This window comes from Macaca thibetana, chromosome 17 (genome assembly GCF_024542745.1).
Source record: "Macaca thibetana thibetana isolate TM-01 chromosome 17, ASM2454274v1, whole genome shotgun sequence".
NCBI classification, from domain to species: domain Eukaryota; kingdom Metazoa; phylum Chordata; class Mammalia; order Primates; family Cercopithecidae; genus Macaca; species Macaca thibetana.
Window position 1 is genome coordinate 12,286,692 of NC_065594.1, and position 27,197 is coordinate 12,313,888.

The following is a 27,197-nucleotide window of genomic DNA, read 5'->3' on the forward strand; positions in this document are numbered from 1 at the left end:
TGTGAGCCCCCTGAGAACTTTCTGCTATCGCTCATAGAATCTGATTCTCAATCACTGCTTTAGATCCCCTTGGAATTAGACAAATCCTGGTCTAATAAAACATGCGACATATGACATCGAACGCAAACCACTTAGATGTAACATACAATTACGAACAGCCCAAGTCCAACTTTGAAAACGAAGCCGTTGGAAAATGTATAAAACATAAATAGCAGGATTGTTTCATATGGTAGCTTATGTTCTGAAAGAGGGGAACAGACTTTTTGAGAAAGATAAACTACAGAAGATCCAGAAGCAGCTTCCTTTAAAAATGATGTCAACACCAATAACATTATTTGGAAGGCTCGTAGGAAGTCCAGGTCATATTCATAGCTATTTAAGTAACGTAGCCCATGGAATTAAGCATCCTAATACAAAGTATTTACTGCCAACCTCGTCAATCTGAAGGGTGGGTCACTTTCTTAATAAACTGCCTTTGAGGAAAGATACAAATAATTTTGCCCATTGTTATAAATAGAGAGAGAAGGAAGGAAGGAAGGAAGGAAGGCCTTATCCATATCTGTAGTCTGAGATAAAACAATTCTCTCTGAGATTAAATAAACGTTAAATAAATCTAACTGTAACTTGCAAATGTTTCTAGAGTGAGTAGCCAAAATGACAGTCACTGCTTTTTAATTTTAAATCAAGTTCGTGTTAAGAGAATGTTGTAAATATCAAGTCCACTACAAAGAAAACTTTTTATATCAATGACAAAACTCACAATCTACATAGGAAGTAACTGTTGTCTTTCCCACCACCACGACCTCTTTTTCTATGGAACACAAACTTACTTTGTTTAAAATTGTCCTTAGGCTCTGCTGTACCTTTCAAACAAAACCCCTCTCTTCTTCAATTCATTTTCAGCTTTCTTGAAAACTGCTCCTCAGAAACTGACAGATGGTGCATCTGTCAGCGAATGTTTTCTCTTCGTTATCTCTGCCAGCTAATATTTCCTCTGAGCTTGGCTGTTGTCTGTGAGACTGGTCCACATCATTCTAGCCTGATCAATGGTGTGCCTGGTTTGAGGTTGGTTTTGGCCCCGCCTCCAGCTCTAAGAGAAAAAAATGAAAACTCACAGCTGGATTTCCTATAAATCCTCTTTTTAAAACTGGCTCTGCCGCTCTGGCACATACCAGAGGAAACGCTGCCAGTCTATCACAAACCAAGGGGGGTGCTCCTTCTCCTAGGCACCCCCACCGCTAGTGTCAGGTGCCTTCCTTATATAACACATCCCATTTTAAGTTAGCCTAAAACTTCACAGGAAGGGAGCAAGTGTTTTAAACCAAGCTTAGGTTTTTCCATGCCTAATAAGACTCGAAAGAAGATGCCTATGACTGAAACACACACACACACACACACACACACACACACACACACACACACACCATGACTAAATAATTTTTAATCTGTTAAAATTGTGCAAACCAATTCCAAGGAGAAAACGGAAAAGGAGAAAATGCCAAAATAGGACATAACAAAATTAGCGCACATTTAATTTTGTAGCCTTAAAAAACTCAGGTCATCCTTCACATTTGGATGACATTACAGATGACATTACACCCTCAGCTGGCAACAGGATTTGCTGGTATTTACATTGCCAATGAACTTGGTGAATCAGGAGAATGCATGGGATGCATTTCAGGTTCCAGATGAGAGGCGATTGCTTCTCGGGGTTAACTGCTACCAAGTGGGGTTGAACAGGTGACTGTGGAACAATCAGTCTGCTCTGTAAGTGAGCACGACAAACAATGCACTGTAGACTTTCGTATTCTGCATGCTCAGTGGTAATCCCACCTTATCAGTGAGTGGACGCCACACGCTTACTATGAATAGAGAAAGTAAGTGTTCCTAAACTAAGGCTAAATATTGGAATACTGTACTAGGATTCAGAGTCAGAGGATCTGCATTCAAGTCTGTTTTATTTCTCGACAGTGTCCACGAACATGAAAAGCACAGAGTATGCTCTGGAGACCCCACAGATGACAGCAGATCAGATGAAGATGATAAAGAACTTTGTTGTTATTATGCAACATTCGCATTGTTCTTTTCAACAACAGAGAGAATATTAAATAAATATATATGTTTAATCTGGCAGAGGATGATACCAAACTACCACTGCCTGCGATAAGGACAGCCAAAGATAAAAGGATTCCAGGAATAAGGTGCAGAGTATACAGTGCATGCTGAGGATAACGGTCACTCAGATTTTAAATGTTTGAGCTCCACAGTGAGGGAGAATACAAAGGAAGCATAGGGCAGAGTGGGGCTGAGTAGTAAAAGTTTGAGACCTTAGTTCTCCTTCCACTCTCACTCAATAGAACCCTAGAATTGGCATCTGCCATTAGTCAGCGAGCTCCTTAAAGGCAAGAACACACACAATTGGTGTCTGTCAAATAAGAGAACGAATGAGACCTTGAACTAGATAAGAGGTACTCACTCTAAGAGATGGAATATAGAGTATTGTGAGAAGCCTGAGTTTGAAGTTGTAAAATCAGATACTTCAAGGTTGAGAGTGCCTGCGTGTCTCAACCTTGTAGGGATTTGTAGGGAGAGAGGCTTTCTGAGTCACTGAAAAGTAACATGAGAGATTTTGTTCAGGGTCCTCTGATTTCGTCCAGTTTTCTACACTCACCCCCCAATTCCACCCCTTTCCCACTTCCTCCATGAGAACGTCATTCGGTGACAATGAACTTGAGTCAAGAACCAGGATGTCTGTAAACATCCCTTTAATGAAAGCACATGGATTGTTAGGGTAAATTCTTCCCACATGGTGTTGCAAGTCCTTGCTTGCTGTAGCTGGTCAGAAGTCAGCTTTCCAATCCAGCAGGCCCTGCTCGATGCAGGCTCTGTGACAGGCATCTGTGACCTGCCTGCCCAGGAAAGGCAGATGATATGGGCTGCTCCTGCTCCTGCCCTTCCTGCAACCTCACTGCCAATGAACTTGTGTGCTCTTGACTAAATATATTGGGAAATTCACTACTTTCATAATAGTTTCATGTGTGTGATCTCTTCTCCCCAGGTTAAAGGATTATGCCAATTTTGGGTAAGTGAATTTGTCAACTGCAAAGATCTTATCTAATAAATCCTTTAAAAAAAAAAAAAAACCTCCTAAAATGTGCAAGACATTCTGTGCCAGCCACTTCAGAGGATGCATGCTGCCAGCTGTCTCTGAGCAGGTGGTCTGCAAGGGGACATGATACGAAATTATAACCAAAAGCAGGATATGAGGACAGGGGGAAGTGGAAGGAGTCTAGGTTGTGGAGTGGGAGTGGGAGAATCTAGAAAACAGGACGGGCTGGTAGCATGAGGGTACACAGGCAGAGACGAGGGAGGACCCTGGAGAGAGAAGGACACTTCCAAGTAGGGAGTGAGCTCTGAGGCACCCAAAGAAACAGGAGGCAAGGCAAGCTCGGGGACTCAGGAGCCTTCTGGTGCTGCTGAAGCACAGGCAACACGTGGGGGAAATCAAGCAAATGAGTCATCAAAGATGGGGCAGAACCATATATGGGATGGCCTTGGATGCTGGGAGAGGGTACAGGGAGTTCATACCAGCTCAGGCAGCAATTGTGAACCCTTGGGGGTTTTAGAGCACAGGTGTAACACAATCTGAGCAGTGAGATCTAGAAACCGTGTTAAGGATGGATTCTAAAGGGAAGCGTAGGCAGATGGCTCCACTCAGGAGGCTATGGCAATGATTTCAGCAAGAGGTCATGAAGGCTGAAGTAGGAGGACAGGGTTAAAAACAGGAAGAGTGCTAGAGGCAACTAGAAAAACATGCGAGTCGAGGGAGGTATGTCTTAGGAAATCCCATCTTGAGGAATTTTTCCTAGAGGTATTTGCAGACAGGTGTACACACATATTCAAGTTTTAATTTCAGCATTTGTCATTGTAAAAGACTGCAGATTACCTCAGTGCTCACCAATAGGGAACTTACAAATAAATTATGCTACAGCCACATAGTGAAATATTTTTGCAGCCATTTAAAATACATACACAGCTACAAGACAACTGTTGTAGCATGTTGGTGATAGGCACCAGATTGCTAGTGGTCAGGAAGTGTGTCTAGAAGAGAAGTTTTAGACGGGGATTCAATTTCTGGCAAAGGAAGGAAAATATTGGGGAGTGGAATGAGCATGGGTGGGGACCTCAGGACTTGTGTGGTACCCACATATTGGCACCTGCGTTCCCCAGGACCAGGACAACCTAGAGCTGTGCAATGTACAACCTACTCAAATGTATATGGTCTCTCTGGCCACAACCACTGACTCAAAGGCGCCAGAAATCACCCTCATCCACCCTTGATCAATTTCATAATCAAAAGCCCAGAACCTGTGTGCCTGAGCCTGTCAGCATTGGAAAGGAACAAACAGCAGCACTACCCTTATTGGGGACCTAAAAATGCCTTTAAGAATTATAGCAGATGGCAAAGCAAAAAGCATGATGTCTGAATCTTCTCTCTCTCTCTCTCTCTCTCTTTTTTCCCCCAAATTCCAGGGCCTAAGAAGCCAATTAACCATTCCAAGCAATATCTAGGTGTAAGTGCAGTACAAGTTCATAAACTGAGCACAGCAACAATCATTAGGACAGATCTGCTGGTCCTCAGTCATGCCATCCTTAAGTGAGGGACCGATATTTCAATCATCATTCCCTTTCTTTTCAATGACAGGACATCTTAAATGACCATATACAAGAGGCGGAGTCCAAGACCAACCGTAGTGGCTCATGCCTGTACTCCCAGCACTTTGGGAGGCCAAGGTGGGAGGATCACTTGAGCCCAGGAGTTCAAGACCAGCCTAGGCAACACAGAGACACCCTGTCTCTACAAAAAGGAAATTAAAAATTAGCCAGGCGTGGCGGCATGCACCTGGAGTTTTAGCTATTGGGGAGGCTGAGGTGGGAGGATCACTTGAGCCTAGGAGGTGAAGGCTGCAGTGAGCTGTGATCATGCCACTGCGCTCCAGCCCAGTGATAGAGCAAGATCCTGTCAAAAAAACAAAAAACAAAAAACAAAAACAAAAAGAACACAGAGTCCAGCTTCATGCACAGAGTGGGTGGGCAGCTTCAACAGCAAACGCCCACAGTGTTCTTTGAAGGGGCAAAGTAGGAAGGATCCTAGAGGCAATGAATATGGCTCCTTGGGGAGTTTGCTTTCTTTTTTGCAAAGAGCCAGGTCTGACTATTAAATATCAGCTCTGCAGAGACGAGAGCACACTGAGCACACTGAGGAAGCAGAACTTACTGCACATCAAGGGAGGAGCCCTTACAAAGTAACAGGTGCAGGCAATTTGCAAATTCCCGCAAGAGTAAATGAAGAACACAGTATTTCACAGCCAGTGAGGGCAGTATGACTTCATGGATAACAGTGTGCTCCCTTTAGAGTCCAATAAAAAAACTGCACTTAATGTCCCAAATGCCTGAATTCTAATCTTGGCTCTGATGGTACAAGCTGTGTGAGTGTGAACAAGTTGCTTGCAGTCTCTCATTGTTGAATAGGTAATAAGGGTACACATCTTAGGATTGTTGTACAGATTTAGTGCGCGAATGTACGTAAAATGCTTGCCACAGAGCTTAGCATAAGCATTCAATACATGCTATCATTCCTTAGTTAGAATGGAATAAAATACAGGTGATTTAAAATATAGGTGATTATGACTACACTTAAAAGACTGACTTTGATTAACCACAAATCAAGAAATTGAGAATTCTCTGTAAGAACTGCTAATTGTATTAATGCCTGCAATTTGAAATACTTGAGCAAATAGGGTGCGATATCGTGTGTGTTATTTAACACTTAGGTTAAACTATCCCGCAGATGCTGCTAGCATCTAATCAACCATTCAAAATCTGGGAGACCAACAGTGTAGCTGGCATTCTAAAGAGGGCACCTCCACATCAGAATTGGCCGTTTCAAGCCCTGTTGTTACCATTTCTCCACCAACAACCTCCAGTTAGCATTTGGAATGTCAGAAATGTGTTTCAATTGGTGGGAATTGTGACTGTTGACTAGTTTGCTTGGTGGAATTATGGTATTTGAGAAATATGGACTGGCTAAAAGTATTTCAGTGTAAAAATCCAGGAAAACCTTTACCTGTTTCTCTGGTGATAACGCCCCAGTCTAAATCCCTAAGTGACCCCACGTCCAGCCACGAGCTCTGGAGGGCTGTTTGCCCCATGCTGCCTGCAGGGCAACAGAATCTGCCTTTCCAATCCCGATGTTTGCCTCAAGCCTCAGGTGAACCTTTCAAGTAAGATACGACTGTGGTTGAAGCATCTGAAAGGCAAGTGAAGAGCTAAGACTTTGTCAAACCTGCACACTCACACACACACACACACACACACACACACACACCTCTCTCTATCCATGGGTTCCAAATCTATAGATTCAACTGTGAATTGAAAATATGTATTTTAATATGTTTGCTTGTTAAACGACATTTGGAGATCAGACAGAATTTGAGCCTATATTTGGTAATCAATATGATTTTATTGTGAGGTTTTGCTTATCTTCTTTTGCCTTAAAACTTTTTCTTTAGCTACCGTTATCTGCCAAAAAGAAACTAAGAGTAGTGCATGGCTAATTTGACTCCTTTAGTTCACTAATAAAGACAATATGGGGCATGGAACCCAGAGGACATTTAAGAAAATCAGTTAAGAGTTCCAAAGTTTGTTTACGCAGAACGAGTATGTTTCTTTTGGTCACATATTTTGGTTTAGATCTTGGATACTAAGAAATTCACCAATTTCTTGACATAAAGGAATGAGAAAATAAAAACCCACTGGAAATGTACTATACATTATTTGCATTATGCTATGAATATCATTATAAATATGAAAATATAGTTATTGTATAGGACAGGATCATTCGTTTTTAGTAAATTACTTTTATCTTCACAAAGTGAAATCAAGTGAAATCAAAGAATATCTAACACACTCTAGTAGCTAATAAAAAAATCTTTAATATATTATTTAAAAAAATATTTTAAAATAAAATATTACATAAAACATGAAAGATATTAAAATAAAAATATTATTTAAAATATCTTCTTAAAATATTTTAATGATATCAAATAATGCTCATTGAAAATATTTAAACAATGCAGAAGCATAGCCTAAAAAAGTAAAAGCCTGTTTTTATTCCCAACTTCTAATTTCACTTGCCTCCTTGGAAGTAGTCACTATTAACAGTTTGGTGTGTATCCTTCCAAACTTGTTATGCATATATAACACACTTGTTATATATGTGGGTTTTGATAGCTGTGATATCAGACACCAAGGGGTATTGGTTCCAGGATCCCCACAGATATCAAAATCCACAGATTCTCAAGTCCCTGATACAAAGTGGGATAGTACTTGCATGTAACCTACATACATCCTCCTGTATACCTTAAATCATCACTAAATTACTTATAATACCTAGCACAACATGTAAATGCTATGTACCCAGTTGTTCTACTGTGTATTGTTGAGGGAATAATGACAAGGAAAAAAGTCTGTACATGTTCAGTATAGATACAATTTTTAAAATACATATTTTCAATTCACGGTTGAATCTACAGATTTGGAACCCATGGATAGAGAGAGCTGATTCTGTGTGTGTGTGTGTGTGTGTACACCACATATTCATACACATATCTTATGTATGTAAAATATAGACATGTCTATATATACTTGTACATATACATCCATGTTATACACCCATAAGAATTGTTTTTCACTGAAACAGAATCGAAATATATGTATTATTCTCAGACTTACTCTGTTCATTGAACAATACGTCTTGGAGATTTTCAAATAAACAAAAAAGAGAGCTAACAACAGATTAGCTCAGTGGAACCCCAGTGACTATTGTAGTCAAAAGTGTGGTTTCAGGGGACCAGACCAAGGAACCAGCACCACTCCAGAATAGTGTCAGAAGCATGCCTTTTTGGGTGGCTGTCCCCCTGTCCCCCTGAAGCTCACAGATTTGTCCCTCTGTACCTCTCTAGTAGCTTTACATCCTAAGCAGTGTGGTAGAAAAGATGGGTGAGTGAACCCACACAAACTCATAAATGAAAACATTTATTAAGTAGAATTTAAGTCTCTTACTTCGTGACCAACTCTTCCTTTAGCATGTGCACAGATATCTAGAGCATGCCTGCCTTGTTTTCTACTCCCATTTTAAGCAGAAAATAAAGCCACTTTCTACTGTTGAATTATTCTTATTTACAGCAATAGAAATGTCAACCTTTCAGATTTGGACACCAAGTCGCTTGGGCACACGGGCACCTAGAGCCTAAACGAGCAGCTACATGTATTAATCCTCAGGGGTCCTGCAGGCAGGTGCGGGCAGATGCAGATGTGCATGAGGAGGGCTCTGGGACTTTCCATTCTCTAGGGTCATGGAGCCTATTTCCAAGTCGCAACTTGCAGTTCTTAGGTTCTCGGGCTACTACATATGCCTCCAACTCAATTTCACTTGCAAGCCTTTCAGGTAATGTGGAGAACCAACCAAACTCATGTTTATAGCCTGTTTGAAAAACAATCTCTTCACAAATCCCTTTCCAGAATTGACATTCCTAAACAGGTATGACAATCTGTCCTCTAATTTCTGCCATTATTAAATTGCCTTTCTTTTTCTGAGAAAAAAGTTGCCTTTCCTTATAAAATGACACATTTTCACCTTTTTGTTTGCAACTATTGATTAAAAAGGAAAGTTTTGTCAAACCATCATGTTTTTAGATCAAGGCAATGTGCTTGCTAGTTGAGTTATTGACACTGATTTTTTGAACTTCCTTTATCCAAAAAGATTTCATAAGAAAAATCAGACAGCACATCTGTGACATAAGGGCTCTGACAACGAACTGTAAGAGTAATGCCAGCTGGGTACATAAAATTCCAATGCTCAGAATTTCATTCCCCATCAGGTACAGTTTGAAAATGTCAGCAATGCCTTATCTCTGTGGACATTTCACTGCACATCCAGGATTCCTATTTCAATATTTGTAAAATTCTAAGAGTTATACACTCTGGCTTATATTACCCAAAAGGAGAGGGAGAGAAATGGGGGAGAAAAATATATCTTGTTGGGAAAGAGTCAACCGTGCATTGGGGAGTCGTATTGAGAACAGAGAAAACAACATCATGTAGTACAAAATTAACTATGTTCACAAGAGAGGCTCAGAAGGACATAAGGGATAAATAATATCTCCATCACATCAGCATCTTTCCTACAAGTCTGATGTTCCAGAGGGTCTGCTCTTTGTTTCTGTTGCCAAGGAATGGAACCTACTCTGGCTCTCTCGAGGTAGAGAAAGTATGTGAAGTTCTGGCATTCAACAGCCGCAGACCAGGGAAAGTCGACAGTGAGGCAGAAAGCATAAACTACCTGCTGGGGCAAGCCAATTTCATGCATTGTGCTCATGGCAAGACGACAAGATTGGATTTGCCTCTTGCAACTGGCACTGCTGTTCTTCGGGATTGATTACCCTAACTCTGTGCTTATCTTGTTCTTTCACCCCAACTGTCTACTAACCCTTGACCTGTATATCAAACCCTATACTTTAAATTTTCAATGGTGGTATCTTTAATCCTGGGCAGAGAAATCCAGAAATCCTTGGTATAACGCTTAGCACAGGGCCTGCTTTAATTAAGATGTTAATGGGCATCAAAAAGGAAGCTGCAGTTTGGTAAGCACAAAGCCCCAGGTCACGTGGCAAGCCAGGCTGATCGCTTTCTAAGCTGGATTTCTTACACTGTTTTGAAGATTACTTCACCTCCCCCGGCCTCACCCAAATCGTATATACACCAGAGTTTTCACTTTCATTCGGGGTTAGCACCACAAATGCCTGTGCAATGAAATATTTTAAAAATCTAGCATCTCTTTTAAAGTTCACTTTGGAATTTAAGGAGAAAGCAGACTTAAAGAGGATTCTGAAAGTGTAATGAACGTCATCTTTTTAAACCTCACAAACAAAAAGCACATTCTTCATTTTTTGGTTTTATATCCAACTGCTTTCTAACAATAACTTTAATTGATTGGGTTGAAATAAACTTAAAAACCAAACTTGGAGGCATACTTATCTAAAAGGTCTAGGAATCCTAAGCTCCTCAGACAGACTTCTCATCTTGCTGCAACGCGTGGGTGGCCGCAACATTCCTGGCAGCTATAAGGCATTTGCTAACGTATTTGACTTTTAAAGTTGTTAATCACACTTATCAACACAGCCAAGCAGCACTGGCCACAAAAGATTAGTTGCTCTACCATAATGCTCCCAGTAATCCAAAGGCAGGAACATCCGCGCCGAGTGATAAGTGCATCTGCCAGCTCCACAGCCCTTCAGTGACTTCAGAACTTATTAAAGACCTTAGCTTTTACTAAATCCCAGATTTTCTTTTCCATCATCTTACACACTCACATACACACAGATACGCACACACACGCACACACATACACACACACACACACACACATTCCCTGTAATGGTAGCTAAAACCAAATATTCCCAGTGCTGTGCAGGGTATGAGTTTTTAAAACAACCAGGATGTGCTTCAAAACACCACAGACATTCTGAGTTTCAAGGGGGCCATCACTGACAAGAGATTCAGATGCTACTGATCTCCTTTCACAGGTGCTCCTACAAAAAAATGTGTACAAACAGCAGGAAAGGATTTGGTTTCCAGGGAAACAGAACCTTGTTTAAGTCCTTTGGAAGCATTAGGTTCTACTGTCGTTTTTCCCCTCAGACACACAGACTGTTGCTCCTTGCAAAAGAATTTATTTAGAGAACAAGAAAATGCTTTGCCTAGCTTAGAGGTAAGTGCATCAGAAAATTCAGGAATAGAATAAGTATTGGAGCGGGGGGGATGGGCACCTCTCACTGAGCCTGCTAGTCTCTGACTGGTGGGATCTTGCTTTCACGTAAGGATTCTTCCTTAAAAGACCTGAGGTTTCATCTGCAGACATGTTTCTGCCTTGTTGGAGTCATGCTGAAGTCCCCATGCTTACAGCTTGGGCTCTGCTCTGCCCAGCTGGTCTTAACCCCACAAGGCTAACAAGTGCTTTACTTCTACAAAACAAAGCAAAAACAGCGAAGATCTATCTCCTACTTCAACCTCTGGCAACTCTCCAAACAGCATCCCCTCATAACCTATAAGCATTCTTTCACTTTGTAATATAGCAAATGACTTATTTTTTACACTAAAAACGTTTTTACTCTGTTCTTTTGATTATGATGTAGTTCAGAGTTTGGATCCAGGATGCTTGGACATAATAATGCTCATCATATTTAAGGTCACTTCTATCACCTGGAGATGTGGCTGCCTCATGGCTTAAATGTGATTTAAGTTACTGGAGTGGGGACTAGAACAAGCAGAGAAATCTCATTTTCTAGGTATCTTAAAAGGAAGGCAGAGTATCATTTCCCTAAAGTATTTGAGTACAGGCCATTCTAAAACCATAGCTAGAACAGGAAGTTTTTGTGATAAAAAATATGGTTGGTATCAGAGTGGAAGAAAATCTTCAAAATCTATACATCTGACAAACGGCTAATATCCAGAATCTACAACAAACTCAAACAAATTAGCAAGAAAAAATAAACAATCCCACCAAAAAGTGGGCTATAGACATGAATAGACAATTCTCAAAAGAAGATATACAAATGGCCAACAAAGATATAAAAAGTGCTCAACATCACTAATGATCGGGGAATGCAAATCAAAACCACGTGATTCCACCTTACTCTTGCAAGAATAGCCAAATTAAAAAAAAAAAAAAGATGTTGGAGTGGATGCGATGAAAAGGGAATACTTCTACACTACCGGTGGGAATGTAAACTAGTACAACCACTATGGAAAACAGTGTGGAGAGTCCCTAAAGAACTAAAGTAGAACTACCATTTGATCCAGCTATCCCACTACTGGGTATCTACCCAGAGGAAAAGAAGTCATTATATGAAAAAAAATACTTGCATGCATGTTTATAGCAGCATAATTCACAATTGCAAAAATGTGGAATCAGCCCAAATGCCCATCAATCAATGAGTGGATAAATAAACTGCGATATATATATAATATACTCATCCATAAAAGGAATGAATTAATGGCATTCACAGCAACCTGGGTGGTACTGGAGACTATTATTCTAAGTGAATAACTCAGGAACGGAAAACCAAACATCATATATTCTTACTCATAAGTGGGAGCTAAGCTATGAGGATGCAAAGGCATAAGAATGACACAATGGACTTTGGGGACTCAGGGGAAAAGGGTGGGAAGGAGGCGAGGAATGAAAGACTGCAAACTGGGTTTAGTGTATACTGCTAGGTGATGGGTGCACCAAAATCTGACAAACCACCACTAAAGAACTTACTCATGTAACCAAACGCTGCCTGTTCTCCAAAAACCTACGGCAATAAAAAATTTAAATAAATATATGGTTGGTAGTGTTTGACCATATGTATAGGAGAGGCACCTGACCACCATAACTGAAGCATGCCCCGAGAATGACCCTATGGTCTAAGAAGAATGTGTGTTTGGAGTCCCAAGCTAAGGAATTTGAGAGTGGCCAACCTGGAGTTGCACTACTTATCCATGAGGGTCATTCAAATTCCTGGCCCATCCCTTGGAACACAGGCCATACAGGGAATCAAGGCCCTTGGTTGTGGGTTAAATGGAGGTTGCTAGGTGGAGGGTGCTAAGTAAAAATGCTATATAAACTGCATGCTTTTTATAAACAGTAGTGGTCTTCCTGTGTAGTCTGCTGTCACTGGACTGCCCCAGATGTAAGTCCCCCCAATAAACCCTACGTCTCATTGGCTGGCTCCAGGTCTCTTCTTTGGCCTCTGGACATGGTACTATCCCTACTGGAGTCAACAGGGGTCTGGCATGACACCATACGACACCTATCAAAGCCCACAAGACATGAAATTTGAAAGACACTTCTACTCTTTCAGCTTATTGTTTTTGATGGCATGTGCCACCTAAGTACTGACATGTCACTTGGGGAGGAGTGAGGAGGCTGCCCCACCCTTGTGACTCCATGGTGTGAGCACTTCCTGCCTCCTGCCTCTCACCTCCACTGCTTGGCCTCTTCAAAACCCTCTCTATCAAACCTGCTCCTATCAAATATGCCTCTTGTCAGGCTGAGCGATGTCAGACTGAGAACATTTATTTTATGGGCAAGAAGCCAGAGTGGCTGCCGCGATGTATGACTGCACGTGTGGTGCAAGCACATAGAGGAAGGGGGCCTCAGATCCTCTCAGGTCAAGGAGAACCGTGCGGCCTGGCCTTCTCCACTTAGTGCTGCATGAACTCACTGGGCTGGCATCAGAAAGTCCCTCCAAAACAAGAAGATTCCAGATAAAACCTCCAAGAGAGCGAGGGAGGAGAGTGATGCCCCTCCCGGGAAGAATGCACCAAGCTGAAATAAACACCTGCATGAGAAATATTGTAAAAGTTAAGCTTAAATTTGTTTTTAAATGCAGCTTTACTGAAAAAATTACAAGCCCAGGGTCTCTGCCGGGGCAAGGATAAACAAAGCATGGTTCTTTCCAACAGGAAGCCCTCTGTCTAGCAGGACAGGGAAATCAGGCAAGTGATTTAAAAGAGAAAGACAAGGGAAATTAATATTTACTGAGTGTCTACTTAATGGCAAAGCTTGGAGTAGACTATATTGCACACACACACACACACACATTCACACACATCTCATTTTATTCCACTTTACAGAGGAGGAAACTAAAGCTCATAGATTTCAGTGGTGTCAAAAGCTACACAGAAGTAGCCAACTTTGTACTGTATGGCAGACATACCTGACAGCAACAGCTTAACTGGACCAACACCCTGAGAGTTACCCTATGGTCTAAGAGGAATGTGTGTTCAGAGTTCCAAGCTAAGGAATCCAGGAGTGGCCAACCAGAGATTCATTCTTTATCTATGAGGAACATCTGAGCCCATGGCCTGTCCCATGGAATGTGGGCTGTCCTGGGGAGTCAGGCCCTTTGTTTCGGGTTAAGTGAAGGTTTCCAGGTGAAGGGTAAGTGAAAATGCTACATAAACTGCATGTTTTCCGAAGACGGTCTCAGTTCTCCTGTCCAGCCTGCCACCACTGGAGCGCTCTGTATGTAAGTTCCCCTCAATAAACCCTATGTCTCATTTGCTGTCTCTCCTTCAGCCTCTTGAACCTGGTGCCATCTCTACAGAAGTGAATAGGGGTCTGGTACGACAGTATTCAAATCTAGTTCTCACTCCAAAGCATGTAATTCCAAAGCCCACACTATTCCTACATCATAATGCCTATTTCACTTCATTTGTCTGACTCATAGGAACCCGTTCAACCTCTTTGTTAAATAAAACATTATAAGAAATGCTGCCATACCTTAACACAGCAAGAGTACTATATAAATTCAACATGGCATTATTGTAACATATCTTTCATTCAGTTGTCTGTGAAGAACAGAGAGTAGTTTATATATTCGTGAAACTCAGCATTAAGATTTTGATATTAAAAAGACAGGGAAGGACACCTTGTGATAAATAGGAATTAGGTCACACCATTCTACGCTTGGTTATGCTGAACAACATGTCGCTGAAAAAAACCGAGAATACCTGTAATATTATTTCTTCTAAAGGAGAACCTACAGCTAAACCTAGAACTTGGATGACTCTACAAATAAGGGCCCTGGAAATCTACAGGGTATCTTCTCTTATTAATTTTAAAAATGTAACAATCGTGTTTACTATATCTATTGTGAAATACAATTACAGAGTACTATGTAAGATGCTAAGGGGTGGATAAATCTCAGAATAAATAAATAAAAGTAACTTTCCAAGGAGTGAGGGAGATGGTCACCATGCAGTATGCCACAGTTCCAGGGCATGACTGCAGAGTAGGGAAAAGTACTGCAAACACACCAGCCTTTCTTTGATGTGTGTCCCTTTCTTCCCTTTGAGTTGGGTTCCTGCTGATCCTGAGGGAACCCCTCTTCCTGCTCCTCTGCTTGGCCATCTCAACTCCTCCTTAGAGTTCCAGCTGACTCTCATCCTGCTCCCCAATGCAGGACATGATCTGTGGATCCCAGTGCAAAATGAAACAAGTATAAAAATAGGTCAGGTGCAGTGGCTCACACCTGTTATCTAACACTTTGGGATGCAGAGGCAGGAGGATCACTTGACGCCAGGAGTTTGAGTCCAGCACGGACAACATAGCAAGACCCCTGGGCGTGGTGGTGCATGCCTGTAGTCCTAGCTACTTGGGAAGCTGAGGCAGGAGGATCTTGAGCTCAGGAGTTTGAGGTTGCAGTGAGCTATGATCATGCTACTGTACTCCACCATGGGTGACAAAACAAGATCCTGTCTCTAAAAACAAACAAACAAAAAAAAAAAACAAAAAACAAAAAAAACAAAAAAAAGAAAGAAGAAAAGAGAAGAAAAGTATACAAATAGACAACTGCAGTTTCCAGACTGAAATACTGATGGGCAGAGGAACTGCTTTTCCATGAGATTCCCAAAGCACCTTATGAACAAGTTACAATCAGATGCCACTTCCTGCTTTAATTTTTTTCTTCCAAAGCACATTTCACCTTCACACTGGTTGCTCACTTTTTGGCTTTAATGCCTGTCTTTTCCCGGATTAAAAACTTGATGAGGCAGGGATGTTTTTCTGTTTTGAACATTGATATATCTTCAGTGGCTAGAACACTGCTGACACATAACAGGCATTCAAATGTAAAACACCTGAATCATACAACTGGCGAACACACGTGAAAACTAGCCGATACAGCAAACTGAATGGCTAGCAAACTTTACAAAATAATAAGTGAACGAATTTCCTCAGGGTCATGAAACACATTTATCTGAAATTCATGGAATAAAACTCTAATTATTTATTATTTTAGATTTTAGAGAATGAGTATCAGCTGGTTGTAGACAATGAATATTAGCTATAAGGGTAAAGATGATCCCTTATAAAAATGACTGCATTTAGGCCAGGCATGGTGGCTCACGCCTATAATCCCAGCACTTTGGGAGGCCAAGGCAGGCGAATCACGAGGTCAGGAGTTCGAGACCAGCCCAGCCAACACAGTGAAACCTCGTCTCTACTAAAAATACAAAAAATTAGCCGGGTGTGGTGGTGGGCGCCTGTAGTCCCAGCTACTTGGGAGGCTGAGGCAGAAGAATTGCTTGAACCCAGGAGGTGGAGGTTGCAGTGAGTCGAGATTGTGTCACTGCACTCCAGCCTGGGCGACAGAGCAAGATTCCATCTCAACAAATAATAATAATAATAATAATAATAATAATAATAATAATAAATAAGGCTGCATTTAATATTTTTTATCTCTAGAAAACAGATGACTGAAAGTCCTGCAGGTTCTGATTCTAATGGATTACACTATGTCATTAATTGTTCCTACAATTAAGAACAACAAAAGAATAGCTTCATATGAACAGAAAATGTTCGCCTTCTATGAAATGAATGAAGGGATACAAAGTTATAGAGAACTGCAAGAACAGAGGAGAGATTTATTGAAATCCTTGGAGCAGTTAGAGGAGTTCACAATAGTCGTCACATTCATTACAATAGTTAACTTTCCCCCATATCCATATAGATAAGCCCTGGAAGAGTATTCAATAGTAGATGGACTACTGAAATGAAAACACTTGTCATCAACTCAAAAAAAAATTGTGCTGAAATAAACGTAACAAAAATTTTACCAAGTTAACAATTTTTAAGTGTACATTTCAGTAGCATTAAGTATATTCACTTCCTTATGCAACCAATCTCCAGAACTTTTTCATCTTGCAAAACTGAAACTCTGTATCCACTGAACAACTCCCCTTTCCCCATTCGTCAGCCCCTGGCAACCACTGTTGGACTTTGTGTCTCTATGAGTTTGACTTCTCTAGGTGCCTCATGCGTTTGTCCATTTGTGATTGGCTTATTTCACTTAGTATAATGTCCTCAAGGTTCACTCATGTTGTAGCACGGTAAACATTTCCTTGCTTTTTAAGGCAGACTGATATCATCACAAACTTTAGCAACGTATGCGAACTGGAAACTGACAGCAGCACAAAGGCGTCAGTCTCTCATTAACACACATCCCCCTCTTCCCTCTGAGTTGGGTTCCTACTGATCATCTGAGTGGATCCCTCCTCCTGTTCCTCTGTTCGGCCAACTCAGCAACCCCTTGGGTCTCCAGCTCACTCTCATCTCATTCCTCTATGCAGGACTGGCTATAAAACTTGTGGATCCCAGTGCAAAATGAAAACACAGGCCTCCTGCCAAAAAAATTATTGATAACTTCTGTCTCAAAGAATATTTGTACACTCGCATTCATAGCAGCATTATTCATAACACCCAAAAGGTAGAAGCAACCCAAGTACCCATCAGATGCATGGATTAAAAAATGTGGTATACATATACAATGAAATACGATTCAGCTTTAAGAAACAAAGGCATGGCCGGGCGCGGTGGCTCACGCCTGTAATCCCAACACTTTGGGAGGCCAAGACGGGCGGATCACGAGGTCAGGAGATTGAGATCACCCTGGCTAACACGGTGAAACCCTGTCTCTACTAAAAATACAAAAAATTAGCTGGGCGTGGTGGCAGGTGCCTGTAGTCCCAGCTACTCGGGAGGCTGAGGCAGGAGAACGGCATGAACCTGGGAGGTGGAGCTTGCAGCGAGCCGAGATCGTGCCACTGCACTCCAGCCTGGGTGACAGGGTGAGACTCCGTCTCAAAAAAAAAGAAAGAAAAAGAAAAAAAAAAAAAAAGAAAGCAAGGGCATTAGGCTGGGCACGGTGGCTCCTGCCTGTAATCCCAGCACTTTGGGAGGCCGAGGCAGGCAGATCACAAGGTCAAGAGATCGAGACCATCCTGGCCAACATGGTGAAACCCGGTCTATACTAAAATTACAAATATAAGGTGGGCACGATGATGAACACCTGTAGTCCCAGCTACTCAGGAGGCTGAGGTGGGAGAATCGCCTGAACCCAGGAGGCAGAGGTTGCAGTGAGCCAAGATTGCACCACTGCACTCCAGCCTGGGCGACAGAGCAAGACTCCATCTCAAAAAACAAAAAACGAAAAACAAACAAAAAAAGCAAGGGAATTCTGACCTATGCTACGAGTGAAGCTTGAGGACATTAGGCTAAGTGAAAAAAAGCCAGTCACAAAAAGACACACACTGTATGAGGTACCTAGGGAAGTCAAACTCATTGAAACAGAAAGTCAGATGGTGGATGCCAGGGGCTGGGGAATGGAGATTGGAGAGTTGTTGTTTGATGGGCACAGAGTTCAGTTTTGCAAGATGAAAAAAGTTCCGGAGATTGATTGCAAAAAATGTGAATAGATTTAATACTATTGCACTGTACACTTAAAAATGATGGAGATGGCAAACTTCATGTTATGTGTATTTTGCTACAATTTTATAAATTATTAATAATTTCAAGAAAGCAACAGCAGAACATTAAACCAAGCTCTGGGGCCTTCTGAATTCCAGAACCTGTGCAATCTACATAAGCATCCAATGTATAATATTAGCAGATAGAGAACATTTCCCAAAGCACCTTCTCTTGCCTTTTCCTACAACACACATCATGTCTACTTCTCCAGCGTTTCCATTTTTCTTTTTCTTCACAGTTCTCTATGTTAGAGATGAAGAAGAAATAAGATACCTATATTTTCTATCCACATAACATGTAAATGCAAGGTCCTAAAGATTCTCAGCCATTTGAAATGTTCAGCAACCAGCAAAATGTTCAAAATTCCTTTTTGTAACAAATAATGTCACAGAGAGAACAGAAGAAACATGTCCCTGTGACTAACTGCTGTAATTCTTATTTGTTCCCAGACTGACTTTTCCAATGACTGGATTAATTTCGTGTTGGATCACTGGCCTGTGAAGTGCTGATAAATTAAGTGATTGGCAAATACAATAACTTTCAAAGGAAAACAGGGGTTAGGAATCCATTTGCTACTTCAGGATCACTACAGAATTTCATTTCTGAAAACAGACCACCTATTAATTTAGTTAAGATCTGATAGTCAGCTGAACAATTTTGGTGGAAGTCATCCAACTTGTCTTAGATTACCCAGCCTGTGCTGGCAGGTCTGAGAGTCTGGAGAAAGATGTAAACGAGTTATCTGAGGACAACAGCTCAGGCAATACACGGCTATAGAGACGTCCCACTTTGGTCCTTCAAGAATGATGTTTTTATACTGCTATCATAAAACAAAACCGAAAGCAACCTGGAGACATTTTAGCTCATATGTAAGACACTTCTGGTTGTATAGGCGAAATACACTTAAAAAATATAATTATGGCCAGGCATGGTGGCTCATGCCTGTAATCCAAGCACTTTGGGAGGCTGAGGTGGGTGGATCACCTGAGGTCAGGAATTCAAGACCAGTCTGGCCAACATGGTGAAACCCCATCTCTACTAAAATTACAAAAATTATCCGAGTGAGGTGGTGGGTGCCTATAATCCCAGCTACTCGGGAGGCTGAGGCAGGACAATCGCTTGAACCTGGGAGGTGGAGGTTACAGTGAGTCGAGATCGTGTCACTGCACTCCAGCCCGGGCAAAAAGAGCGAAGCTTCATCTCAAATATATATATATATATATATATCTCTACATATAGAAGTTAAAAGTGTGGGCTCTGGAGCCACACTGCCTTGTGTTCAAATCCTGCCTCTGCCACTTTTGTAAGTATGCCCTGAGCAATTTACTTAGGTTCTCTGTGCCTCAGTTTATACATTTATAAAATGAGAATAATAATAACACCTATGTCATATGGTGGTTGCCAGAGCAAATGAGTTCACACATGTAAGCACTTAGAACACAACAGTGCCTAGTGCATATTAAACGGTCGCTAAATATTAACCATTATTCTCCCTAGCTTTAGGAATTCCCTAGATCACAGGTTTGCTGAGTGATGGACACAGCTGATTACAATAGGGGAGGACACCCAATCCAAGAGGCCCTAATATAGGCTTCATTGAGCCAATAGATTCCTACTCTGGGGAAACTGAATTGGCTGACTCAAAACAGTTTGAATCCTTGGTAGGGAGAAAAGAGAGCAGTTACACTTGATAATGTGCAGGGTGAGGAAGCAGCTTGACTAGTTAAGAGTAATCCACAATATATAGAGAGAAACAAAGGCAGGAAACACCATATAGCCATAGGTTGGAGATAATGCTCTCATCTTTTTAGGGTTTCATTTCAGTTGCCACAAACCCCAGCTGTATTTTCTTTCCTAGTCTTAGATTTGGGGAGTAGTCCTGTATCTTTACAGTAAACTCTGTATTAGTCAGGATAGGCTACGTTATGCTTCAGTAACAAATAGCTCCCAAGTCTCAGCAGCTTGACACAACACAAGGGTACTTATCCCTCTTCGTGGCCACTAAGGGTTGGCAGTGGGGCTCAGCCCATCTTACTCCCTCAAGGACACAGGTTGATGGAGATTTCATCTCAACAGTCTTACCACAATTACAGGAGGAACATGGCAGTCACACACTGGCTTTTAAAGCTTCTACCTGGATGTGACTCATGTCACTTTTACTCACATTTCAGCAGCCAAAGCAAGTCACTTGACCATGCCTCTTATCAAAGAGGAAATATAATCTCATCACATGCCAAAAAGAGTTACATTAGAGGAGGTTCCAAGATGGCTGAATAGGAACAACTCCAGTCTACAGTTCCCAGAGTGAGCAACTCAGAAGACGGGTGATTTCTGCATTTCCAACTAACTGAGGTACTGGGTTCATCTCACCGGGGCTTGTTGGACAGTGGGTGCAGGGCAGTGGGTGCAGCACACTGAGTGTGAGCCGAAGTAAGGCGAGGCATTGCCTCACCCAGGAAGCACGAGGGATCAGGGAATTCCCTTTCCTAGCCAAGCAAAGCAGTGACAGATGGCACCTGGAACATCGGGTCACTCCCACCCTAAGACTGCGCTTTTCCAATGGTCTTAGCAAATGGCACACCAGGAAATTATATCCCACGCCTGGCTCAGAGGGTACCACGCCCATGGAGCCTCGCTCATTGCTAGCACAGCAGTCTGAGATCGAACTGCAAGGCAGCAAGGCTGGGGGAGGGGCGCCCACCATTGCTAAGGCTTGTGTAGGTAAACAAAGCTGCCAGGAAGCTCAAAGTGGGTGGAGTCCACTGCAGCTCAAGAAGGCCTGCCTGCCTCTGTAGACTCCACCTCTGGGACAGGGCATAGCTGAACAAAAGGCAGCAGAAACCTCTGCAGACTTAAATGTCCCTGTCTGACAGCTTTGAAGAGAGTAGTGGTTCTCCCAGCATGGACCTTGAGATCTGAGAATTGACAGACTGCCTCCTCAAGTGGGTCCCAGACCCCTAAGTAGCCTAACTGGGAGGCACCCCCCAGTAGGGGCAGACTAACACTTCACATGGCTGGGTACCCCTCTGAGGAAAAACTTCCAGAGGAACAATCAGGCAGCAACATTTTCTGTTCAGCAATATTCGCTGTTCTGCAGCCTCTGCTGCTAATACCCAGGAAAACAGGAGGAGTGGACATCCAGCAAACTCAAACACACCTGCAGCTGAGGGTCCTGACTGTTAGAAGGAAAACTAACAAACAGAAAGGACATCCACACCAAAACCCCACCTGTGTGTCACCAACATCAAAGACCAAAGGTAGATAAAACCATAAAGGTGGGGGAAAAACAGAGCAGAAAAACTGAAAATTCTAAAAATCAGAGTGCCCCTCCTCCTCCAAAGGAACGCAGCTCCTCAACAGCAACTAAACAAAGCTGAACGGAGAATGACTTTGATGAGTTGCGAGAAGACTTCACGATGAAAGTTCTCCGAGCTAAAGGAGGAAGTTTGAACCCATTGCAAAGAAGTTAAAAATTTTGAAAAAAGATTAGATGAATGGCTAACTAGAATAACCAATGCAGAGAAGTCCTTAAAGGACCTGATGGAGCTGAAAACCATGGCACAAGAATTACGTGATGAATGCACAAGCTTCAGTAGCCGATTCAATCATACTGGAAGAAAGGGTATCAGAGATGGAAGATCAAATGAATGAAATGAAGTGAGAAGAGAAGTTTAGAGATTAAAGAATAAAAAGAAACAAACAAAGTCTGCAAGAAATATGGTACTATGTGAAAAGATCAAATCTACGTCTGATTGGTGTACCTGAAAGTGATGGGGAGAATGGAACCAAGTTGGAAAACACTCTGCAGGATATTATCCAGGAGAACTTCCCCAACCTAGAAAGGCAGGCCAACATTCAAATTCAGGAAATACAGAGAAAGTCACAAAGATACTCCTCGAGAAGAGCAACTCCAAGACACATAATTGCCAGATTCACCAAGGTTGAAATGAAGGAAAAAATGTTAAGGGCAGCCAGAGAGAAAGGTTGGGTTACCCACAAAGGGAAGCCTATCAGACTAACAGCTGATCTCTCGGCAGAAACTGTACAAGCCAGAGGAGAGTGGGGGCCAATATTCAACATTCTTAAAGAAAAAATTTTTCAACCCAGAATTTCATATCCAGCCAAACTAAGCTTCATAAGTGAAGGAGAAATAAACTCCTTTACAGACAAGCAAATGCTGAAAGATTTTGTCACTACCAGGTCTGCCCTACAAGAGCTCCTGAAGGAAGCATTAAACATGGAAAGGAACAACCAGTACCAGCCACTGCAAAAACATGCCAAATTGTAAAGACCATTGATGCTAGAAAGAAACTGCATCAACTAATGAGCAAAATAACCAGCTAACATCATAATGTCAGGATTAAATTCACACATAACAATATTAACCTTAAATGTAAATGGGCTAAATGCTCAATTAAAAGACACAGACTGGCAAATTGGATAAAGAGTCAAGACCCATCAGTGTGCTGTATTCAGGAGACTCATCTCACATGCAGAGACACACATAGGCTCAAAATGAAGGAATGGAGGAAGGTCTACCAAGCAAATGGAAAACAAAAAAAGGCAGGGGTTGCAATCCTAGTCTCTGATAAAACAGACTTTAAACCAACAAAGATCAAAAGAGACAAAGAAGGCCATTACATAATGGTAAAGAGATCAATTCAATAAGAAGAACTAACTATCCTAAATATATATGCACCCAATACAGGAGGACCCAGATTCATAAAGCAAGTCCTTAGAGACTTACAAAGAGACTGAGACTCCCACACACTAATAATGGGAGACCTTAACACCCCAATGTCAACATTAGACAGATCAATGAGACAGAAAGTTAACAAGGATATCCAGGAATTGAACTCAGCTCTGCGCCACGTGGACCTAATAGACATCTACAGAACTCTCCACCCCAAATCAACAGAATATACATTCTTCTCAGCACCACACCACAGTTATTCCAAAATTGACCACATAGTTGGAAGTAAAGCATTCTTCAGCAAATGTAAAAGAACACAAATTTTCACCAACTGTCTCTCAGACCACAGTGCAATCAAACTAGAACTCAGGATTAAGAGACTCACTCAAAACCGCTCAACTACATGGAAACTGAACAACCTGCTCCTGAATGACTACTGGGTACATAACGAAATGAAGGCAGAAATAAAGATGTTCTTTGAAACCAACGAGAACAAAGACACAACATACCAGAATCTCTGGGACACATTTAAAGCAGTATGTAAAGGGAAATTTATAATACTAAATGCCCAGAAGAGAAAGCAGGAAAGATCTAAAATTGACACCCTAACATCACAATTAAAAGAACTAGAGAAGCAAGAGCAAACACATTCAAAAGCTAGCAGAAAGCAAGAAATAACTAAGATCTGAACTGAACTGAAGGAGATAGAGATACAAAAAACCCTCCAAAAAAATAAATGAATCCAGGAGCTGGTTTTTTTTAAAAGATCAACAAAATTGATAGACCACTAGCAAGACTAATAAAGAAGAAAAGAGAGAAGAATCAAACACACACTATAAAAAATGATAAAGGGGATATCACCACTGATCCCACAGAAATACAAACTACCATCAGAGAATACTATAAACACCTCTACACAAATAAACTAGAAAATCTAGAAGAAATGAATAAATTCCTGGACACATACACCCTCCCAAGACTAATCCAGGAAGAAGTTGAATCTCTGAATAGACCAATAACAGGCTCTGAAATTGAGGCAATAATTAATAGCCTATCAACCAAAAAAAGTACAGGACCAGATGGATTCACAGCTGAATTCTACCAGAGGTACGAGGAGCTGGTACCATTCCTTCTGAAACTATTCCAATCAATAGAAAAAGGGAATCCTCCCTAACTCATTTTATGAGGCCAGCATCATCCTGATACCAAAGCCTGGCAGAGACACAACAAAAAAAGAGAATTTTAGACCAATGTCCCTAATGAACTTCGATGCAAAAATCCTCAATAAAATACTGGCAAACTGAATCCAGCAACACATTAAAAAGCTTATCCACCATGATCAAGTGGGCTTCATCTCTGGGATGCAACGCTGGTTCAACATACACAAATCAATAAATGTAATCCAGCATATAAACAGAACCAAAGACAAAAAGCACATGATTATCTCAATAGATGCAGAAAACGCCTTTGACAAAATTCAACAGCCCTTCATGCTAAAAAGTCTCAATAAATTCGGTATTGATGGGACGTATCTCAAAATAGCAAGAGCTATTTATGACAAACCCACAGCCAATATCATACTGAATGGGCAAAAACTGGAAGCATTCCCCTTGAAAACTGGCATATGACAGGGATGCCCTCGCTCACCACTCCTATGCCAACATAGTGTTGGAAGTTCTGGCCAGGGCAATCAGGCAAGAGAAAGAAATAAAAGGTATTCAATTAGGCAAAGAGGAAATCAAACTGTCCCTGTTTGCAGATGACATGATTGTATATTTAGAAAACGCCATTGTCTCAGCCCCAAATCTCCTTAAGCTGATAGGCAACTTCAGCAAAGCTCAGAATACAAAATTAATGTGCAAAAATCACAAGCATTCTTATACACCAATAACAGACAGACAATAACAGAGAGCCAAATCATGAGTGAACTCCCATTCACAATTGCTTCAAAGAGAATAAAATACCTAGGAATCCAACCTACAAGGGTGTGAAGGACCTCTTCAAGGAGAACTACAAACCACTGCTCAAAGAAATAAAAGAGGACACAAACAAATGGAAGAACATTCTACGCTCATGGATAGGAAGAATCAATATCGTGAAAATGGCCATACTGCCCAAGGTAATTTATAGATTCAATGCCATCCCCGTCAAGCTACCAATTACTTTCTTCACAGAATTGGAAACAACTACTTTAAAGTTCATATGGAACCAAAAAAGAGCCCGCATTGCCAAGTCAATCCTAAGCCAAAAGAACAAAGCTGGAGGCATCAAGCTACCTGACTTCAAACTATACTACAAGGCTACAGTAACCAAAACAGCATGGTACTGGTACCAAAACAGAGATATAGACCAATGGAACAGAACAGAGTCCTCAGAAATAATACCACACATCTACAACTATCATATCGTTGACAAACCTGACAAAAACAAGAAATGGAGAAAGGATTCCCTATTTAATAAATGGTGCTGGGAAAACTGGCTAGCCATATGTAGAAAGCTGAAACGGGATCCTTTCCTTACACCTTATACAAAAATTAATTCAAGATGGATTAAAGACTTAAATGTTAGACCTAGAACCATAAAAACCCTAGAAGAAAACCTAGGCAATACCATTCAGGACATAGGCATGGGCAAGGATTTCACATATAAAACAACATAAGCAATGGCAACAAAAGCAAAAATTGACAAATGGGATCTAATTAAACTAAAGAGCTTCTGCACAGCAAAAGAAACTACCATCAGAGTGAACAGGAAACCTACAGAATGGGAGAAAATTTTTGCAATCTACTCATCTGAAAAAGGGCTAATATCCAGAATCTACAAAGAACTCAAACAAATTTACAAGAAAAAATGAAACAACCCCATCAAAAAGTGGGCAAAGGATATGAACAGACACTTCTCAAAAGAAGACATTTATGCAGCCAACAGACACATGAAAAAATGCTCATCATCACTGACCATCAAAGAAATGCAAATCAAAACCACAATGAGATACCATCTCACACCAGTTAGAATGGTGATCATTAAAAAGTCAGGAAACAACAGGTGCTGGAGAGGATGTGGAGAAATAGGAACACTTTTACACTGTTGGTGGGACTGTAAACTAGTTCAACCGTTGTGGAAGACAGTGTGGTGACTCCTCAGGGATCTAGAACTAGAAATACCATTTGACCCAGCCATCCCATTACTGGGTATATACTCAAAGGATTATAAATCATGCTGCGGTAAAGACACATGCACATGTATGTTTATTGCGGCACTATTCACAATAGCAAAGACTTGGAACCAACCCAAATCTCCAACGACGATAGACTGGATTAAGAAAATGTGGCGCATATACACCATGGAATACTATGCAGCCATAAAAAAGGATGAATTTGTGTCCTTTGTAGGGACATGGATGCAGCTGGAAACCATCATTCTTAGCAAACTATCACAAGGACAAAAAACCAAACACCGCATGTTTTCACTCATAGTGGGAATTGAACAATGAGATCACTTGGACACAGGAAGGGGATCATCACACACCAGGTCCTATTGTGGGGGTTGGTGGGGAGGGATAGCATTAGGAGATGTATCTAATGTAAATGACGGGTTAATGGGTGCAGCACACCAACATGGCACATGTATACATATGTAACAAACCTGCACGTTGTGCACATGTACCCTAGAACTTAAAGTATAATAAAAAAATATAAAAAAAGACAAAAAAAAGAGTTACATTAGAATATTTTGTCAATAGCTAATTGACTACTACATCCACCATTAATACTTCAGCCAGTTTGAATGGGTCTCTCTTCCTTCAGAAAACAACATCAGCAATATTGACTAGAACACATATGAGATGTAAAAACATCACCATCTTTGTACATTTTCCTCTCAAAACCATGCTTTTCTAAGCATAACCAAGTCTTCTCCACTGTGTAGATACGTGGCTTACCTGACCTTTGATTCAGCAGCTGGACAGTTGCCTACGTCATTCCATTCTTTTCAGGAACAAATGACAGTAAAGTCTGAATATTTCAGGAATGAGGTATGTCAGGATAACAGGGTTTTGTGTGTGTGTGTACCTACAAATTTAACATT

The 27,197-nt window shown here is 41.3% G+C and overlaps 1 protein-coding gene across 5 annotated transcripts in view; it reads right to left on the bottom strand.

Moving 5' to 3' along the window:
- STARD13 (StAR related lipid transfer domain containing 13) overlaps positions 1–27,197 on the bottom strand; it is a 556,563-nt gene that overhangs the window by 105,695 nt on the left and 423,671 nt on the right. Inside the window, exon 1 of one of the 5 annotated variants that reach the window (XM_050766581.1) lies at positions 831–6,895. The exons of the other annotated variants lie outside the window; for them this stretch is intronic. The gene's annotated coding sequence lies outside the window, so the exon portion shown is untranslated. Of the gene's footprint in view, positions 1–830; positions 6,896–27,197 lie in introns of those variants that run through there. 5 annotated transcript variants of the gene reach the window in all.